A 6,863-nucleotide genomic window follows, 5' to 3' on the forward strand; every position below is an offset into this window, starting at 1 on the left:
AACAATTTTACTCGTTTTTTTTTTCATTTCATTCACATTACGACACGTGGAAGTGAAACGCGACTCGCTGACAATGCCACACACACACACACACACACACGCCAGCTGACCTCATTGCAGCGAAACAAGCCAATAAATAGTTGTATTGCTGTGAAATAAACAAAGGGATAGTGACGTCATTTAGAGAGAGAGAGAGAGAGAGAGAGAGAGAGAGAGAGAGAGAGTGGAAAAATGTTCATTGTGAGATTAAAAAGTAGTAATGGTAATAGTGGCAGTAGGAATAATTGTAGTAGGGGTGAAATTAATCTGATATCCCCCTTTTCTCTCTCTCTCTCTCTCTCTCTCTCTCTCTCTCTCTCTCTCTCTCTCTCTCTCTCTCTCTCTCTCTCAATATATTCAGCAGCTTTTCTCATCCGTAAATTCTTAAAACTTATGAATTTTATTGTATTATTATTGTTTTTCGGTCTTCTGAGCACTGAATGTTATTAATATTATCATTATTATTAGTAGTAGTAGTATAAGTAGTAGTGGTAGTAGTAGTAGTGGTAGTAGTAGTAGTAGTAGTAGTAGTAGTAGTAGTAGTAGTAGTAGTAGTAGTAGTTTGCTCCCTCCTTCTTTCATTCCTGTTTGTTTTCATTATTCTTTATTTTATTTTCTCTTAATTTCTTCCTTCCTTCCTTCCTTCTTTCTTTCTTTTCCTTCCTTCCTTCTTTCTTTGTTTTCATTCTTTACTTCTTTTCCTTCCTTCCTCCCATCCTCCGTTCCTTCATTCTTTCCTTCCTTCCTTCCATCCTTCATTTCTCCCTCATTATTTTCATTCTTCATTTCATTTCTTCTTTTCCTTCCTTCCTTATTTCTTTCCTTCCTTCCTTCCTTCCTTCCTTCCTTCCTTCCTTCCTTCCTTCCTTCCTTCCATCCTTCATTGCCCCCATTGTTTCCATTCTTCATTTTCTTTCTTTTTTTTTCTTCCTTTCTTTCCTTCCTTCTTCCTTCCTTCCTTCCTTCCTTCCTTCCTTCATCAAGCGTCATTTCTCAGAGTCACTTTTCGTCCATCTACATTTTTGGTGTGAAATCAAATTCTGTTTATTTTTCATTTTAGACAAAAGCTTTTCGCCTCTTGTGCCAAATTTACTTGCTGGCTGACTGAACCCATTGTGACTCTCTCTCTCTCTCTCTCTCTCTCTCTCTCTCTCTCTCTCTCTCTCTCTCTCTCTCTCTCTCTCTCTCTCTCTCTCTCTCTCTCTCTCTCTCTCTCTCTCTCTCTCTCTCTCTCTCTCTCTCTCTCTCTCTCTCTCTCTCTCTCTCTCTCTTTTAACCAGTCACAGCTATCACCGTTCAGTAATTTTGTTATTAGAGAGAGAGAGAGAGAGAGAGAAGAGAAGGGGGGGCGGGGGGCAGTGTTATCATTCTTTACTCTCACTACCACAGTACACCACACACACACACACACACACGGTAACTCAGTGGTTAGAGCGCTGGCTTCAAAAGCCAGAGGACCGGGGTTCGATTCCCCGGCCGGGTGGAGATATTTAGGTGTGTCTCCTTTGACGTGTAGGTGGTGTTCACCTAGCAGTGAGTAGGTACGGGATGTAAATCGAGGAGTTGTGACCTTGTTGTCCCGGTGTGTGGTGTGTGCCTGGTCTCAGGCCTATCACAAGATCGGAAATAATGAGCTCTGAGCTCGTTCCGTAGGGTAACGTCTGGCTGTCTCATCAGAGACTGCAGCAGATCAAACAGTGAAACACACACAAACACACACACACACACACACTCTCTCACTCTCTCTCTCTCTCTCTCTCTCTCTCTCTCTCTCTTTCAAAATATGTAAATCGCCTTCATTTTTTCCACTTTTTTTAATCCATCAGAATTTCCTATGCCATTAAATGAATATCCCGTTTTCTTTTCGTCCTTCTCCACCAAATGTCATGTAGAAATGGTGAGGGTTTTACAGAGTTATTCATCTTTCTTTGGGGGGGTGTTGGGTAGGATACAGGATGGAGGGGGTGTGGGGTGGGAGGAGATATTTTCATTTTCTATCCTCCTCCTCCTCCTCCTCCTCCTCCTCCTCCTCCTCCTCCTCCTCCTCCTCCTCCTCCTCCTCCTCCTCCTCCTCCTCCTTCCCAACTCTTTCTACTTTGTGGTAGGTTTTTTTTAGTTTTTTTCTTTTTTTCGTCTTCTTTTTGTGTTCCTGTTCCTGTTCTTGTTTTGCTTTTTGTTCTGATTTTCTTCTTTTTTTCTTCTTTTATTTCTTTTTTCTCCTTCTTCTTCTTCTTCAACTTCTTTTCCTTCTTCGTCTTCATCATCATCTTCATCTCCTCCTCCTCCTGCTCCTCCTCCTCCTCCTGCCGTATAAAAAGATGCAGACTCTGAATCTATTTGGGGAAAAGTTTGTATGTCAGGAAATACAGTCCAGGTATTTTTTTTATGGTTTGAAATCCTGATAACGTTTCTTCCATCAAATGTAGATTTCCAAAACTTTTAAACTGATAGGATGACTGGTGGAGGATAGAGGGGAAAACTGAATTCATATTTTTAGGATGTGCAGATGGGTGGAGATGGAAGGGGAAGAATGGGGAGTGATGGGAAAGAGGGGAAAAAGGAGAGGTTTCGTAATCTTTTTTTTTTTTTTTTTTTTTCAAGATTAATTTTTTTTTTTTTTTTTTGAGTCAATTGGCAAAACAAAGCATATGTAAATGAGGTGGGTTTTTGGGGGTTTTATGTCTTTGTAGTGGGTTTAGGTTAGGTTATTCTCTCTCTCTCTCTCTCTCTCTCTCTCTCTCTCTCTCTCTCTCTCTCTTGATATACGTGGTAATTACCTTTCCAGCACTGACAACCTTGGACTCTCTCACCTGTGTTATCTTTTAACTTGCTCTCCTTTTACTCTCCCTCCCTTCCCTTCCCTCCTCCTCCTCCTCCTCCTCCTCCTCCTCCTCCTCCTCCTCCTCCTCCTCCTCCTCCTCCTCCTCCTCCTCCTCCTCCTCCTCCTCCTCCTCCTCCTCCTCCTCCTTGTCTTTTCCCTGTTCCTTCCCAACATCTTTCCTTCACCTCACTGCCTCGTTTCTCACCTGTCCATTACTTCACCTGGTCTTTCTTCCTTAACACCTGTTCTCTTCTTATCTCTCTTTGTGTCAGTTTTCCTCCACCTCCTCCTTCGCCTTCGTCAGTTTTCCCTTCCTCTTTTCTATTCCTCTTGTTCGTGATATTTTTTTTCTTTTTCTTCCTTTCTTTTTCTTGTTTTTCTTGTTTTTCTTTTTTTTTCGTCTTATTTTTCCTTCTTGTTATATTTCTTTCCCCTCATGTTTTCCTCTTTTCCAAATGTTATCCTTACCCTTCTTTTCCCTCTCTTTCTCTCTCTCTCTCTCTCTCTCTCTTTTTCCCCTCTTCTCTAACTTAGTACATTCACTTCTCCTCTTCTCCTCCTCTCTCTCTCTCTCTCTCTCTCTCTCTCTCTCTCTCTCTCTCTCTCTCTCTCTCTCTCTCTCTCTCTCTCTCTCTCTCTCTCTCTCTCTCTCTCTCTCTCTCTCTCTCTCTCTCTCTCTCTCTCTCTCTCTCTCTCTCTCTCTCTCTCTCTCTCTCTCTCTCTCTCTCTCTCTCTGCCATTCTCTTCACATAACTAACATTAGAAAGAGAGAATGATCTTCCACTCCTCCTCCTCCTCCTCCTCCTCCTCCTCCTCCTCCTCCTCCTCCTCCTTCTCCTCCTCCTCCTGATGCCATCTTAGGTCATTCGTGAGAGACAAACACGACAAAAAACAGAGATAATGAGAATCCAACCCCTTTTGCTTATTCAATAGAAGGAGGAGGAGGAGGAGGAGGAGGAGGAGGAGGAGGAGGAAGAGGAAGAAGAAGAAGCGTAGGAGGGTAAAGAATAAAAAGTTAAAGAGAATGAGATAACGAGAAAAAGAAATCCAGGAATGTGGAGGAGGAAAGGAAAAGAGGAGGAGGAGGAAGAGAGAGAGAGAGAGAGAGAGAGAGAGAGAGAGAGAGAGAGAGAAAGAAAGAGAGAGGTTAAGAAAAAAATGAAAAAGGAAGGGAGTGAAAGGAGGAGAGAGATAAATGGAAGGTAAAAATGTTGAGACAGGAATGTTTAAGAGGATGAAGAAGACGAGAAGATTAGTTGAGCGTGGATAAGAAGGGAGAGGTGAGGCGTGGCGAGGGAAAAATGTGCAGGAGGAGGAGGAGGAGGAGGAGGAGGAAGAGGAGGAGGAGGAGGAGGAGGAAAAAAGGATAAAAAGAAAGAAAGGGTCAGCTTGATGAATATGAAGAGAAAAGAGAGAGAGAGAGAGAGAGAGAGAGAGAGAGAGAGATAATAGCTGCAAGAAATTTAAGTGCTCACCAGGACGGAGGATGAAAATGAGGAGGAGGAGGAGGAGGAGGAGGAGGAGGAGGAGGAGGAGGAGGAGGAAGAGGAGGAGGAGGGTGTTAAAAAGAAAATGTGGTATTTGTTGAATATAAAAATCGTTCTAAGTTCCCAAATTTTGTGTAAGTGGACCTCGAAATAGTGAGAGAGAGAGAGAGAGAGAGAGAGAGAGAGAGAGAGAGAGAGAGAGAGAGAGAAACATGAAAGTGGAGTTCTATCTTGAAATCCTGTGTAAATGGACCTCTAGTGAAGAGAGAGAGAGAGAGAGAGAGAGAGAGAGAGAGAGAGAGAGAGAGAGAGAGAGGCAAATTAGAGAAGTGATGAAATATTAACTCATTACAATATAAAACATCACACAACAGCTACACACACTAATAAAATAAATACGATAATGAAAACAATAACCAGGAAAAAATATGTAAAAAAAGTATCAGTGGTAATTAAACTTTCCTAAATAATCAAGAAATAGAAACACAGAAAATAGGAAAAGAAAAGAGAAAAACACGTATTATAGAAAGTTAGTTACGTAGAAACAGAAATATTAAAAAAGAAACTAATAACACAAAACAGAAAGAGAAGTTAATTAGAAAAAAAGGATGAAATATTAACTCATTAGAATATAAAGGTTTCACAACAGCTACACAAACTTAAACAATAAATACAATAGCGAAAACACTAACCTGGAAAAAATATCTATAAAAAAGAACCTCTGGTAATTAAACTTTCCTAAAAACGTAATGCAATGAAAGATTTTACGCGAGAGTTTTAAAAAAGGAAGGAAACTCAGATAAGATACGGAATTTACAGTCGATATAAATAAAACCATAAAGAACAGTACATTTTTTTTACTTTATTTCTTTGGATTTTCACTTGCTGGGGAAAAAATAGAAATGGAAACAGCTGAGTGGATAGCGAGGCAAGAATATAATTTCCAGTGAAGAGGCGCCGTGGTACAGTGGAACCATGCGTGCTTTGGGGTCCGAGGGGTCTCCAAGCGCACGGGTTCGAATCCTGTCCACGGTCCGAGTGTAGGTTGGGCTTCCTCGCTCGGGGCAACGGTTTCCTAGCGGGTGGGCTTTGAGACAGGAGGTACCACAAAAATTATCCCCTTTAGCCCAGAAATTGCCGTGAAAATTAAAGGAAAATAGAGAAGTGGAAGCAACGGGTAAGTTTTATTAGATTTATATAAAGCCGTAACAAAATTAAGCACTTTTTTGTGTTTTAATGCTTACTCTTGGCGAAAAACGAGAAAGAGTGTAAGTGTTCCAAGTAATGCCATGAAGAGAGACGGTGTAGTGTGAATATATAACCAGGAAAAAGAGGTAACTGTTTCTCTCTCTCTCTCTCTCTCTCTCTCTCTCTCTCTCTCTCTCTCTCTCTCTCTCTCTCTCTCTCTCTCTCTCTCTCTCTCTCTCTCTCTCTCACACACACACACACACACACACACACACACACACACACACACACACACACACACACACACACACACACACACACACACACACACACACACAGTCTCTTTTTAATTTGGAGTGTGGATGGACGCACTCTGGCGGGTGTGGACGAGGCTGTGGTGGGAATGGAACAGTGAGCGTGGGAACACTTGCCTAACTTGCTTGTCATCACGTGAACATTCAGCTCTCATCTCTCTCTCTCTCTCTCTCTCTCTCTCTCTCTCTCTCTCTCTCTCTCTCTCTCTCTCTCTCTCTCTCTCTCTCTCTCTCTCTCTCTCTCTCTCTCTCTCTCTCTCTCTCTCTCTCTCTCTCTCTCTCTCTCTCTCTCTCTCTCTCTCTCTCTCTCTCTCTCTCTCTCTCTCTCTTCCTCCCTTCCTCCCTCTTCCTCCTCCCTCCCTCTCTCCCTCCCAATCTCCATCTCCCTTACTACATCTGACTTCCCTGCCTCCCTTCTCTCTCTCCTTTCCTCTCTGCCTCACCTCCCTCTCCCTCCCTCCCTCCCTCCCTCCTTTCCTCCCATCCCTTCCGAAGCAATAGTTCCGAAGCGCTTCAATTCTCAAACTCCTCTCTGGTATGAAGCAAAGGGCAGAAGCAGAACCACCACCACCACCACCACCACCACCACCACCTCCTCCTGACTCTGCTTGGATTCGATTTGCAGTTATAACGCAGACGAATTATTACTATTATTCTTATTTTATGTTTAAGTTTAGTGAGTCGTTAATAGCGAGCGAAAGGAGGAGGAGGAGGAGGAGGAAGAGGAGGAGCGTGAGGACAGGAGCGCATAAAAAACGGGAGATGAGTCAGCCAACTTGGAGGTATATTGTTTAAGTTTTAAGGGTGGACATTAGGTTAGGCTGAGAGAGACTTTAAGAGGAGAGAGGAATTGTGTTTATCGCCCTCCTGTGGTAATGGAGGAAGAGGAGAGAGGGAGAGGAAAGTGAGAGAGAACTACGAGAGAGAGAGACAGAGAGAGAGGGAGAGCATGTCTTGTCTTATATGTATGAGTTGCAGCTTGAAGAGAAGAAGAGAAGAGGAGGGAGAGAGACA

At 42.7% G+C, this 6,863-nt stretch overlaps 1 non-coding gene across 1 annotated transcript; it reads left to right on the forward strand.

The window, feature by feature from the left end:
* Positions 1-1,449: 1,449 nt before the first annotated feature.
* Positions 1,450-1,523, forward strand: Trnal-caa. Its single transcript has one exon. It is a non-coding gene; the product is annotated as a tRNA-Leu (tRNA).
* The last annotated feature ends 5,340 nt before the right edge of the window (positions 1,524-6,863 follow it).

The sequence above is a fragment of the Portunus trituberculatus genome, chromosome 34 (assembly GCF_017591435.1).
Source record: "Portunus trituberculatus isolate SZX2019 chromosome 34, ASM1759143v1, whole genome shotgun sequence".
Taxonomy (NCBI): Eukaryota; Metazoa; Arthropoda; class Malacostraca; order Decapoda; family Portunidae; genus Portunus; species Portunus trituberculatus.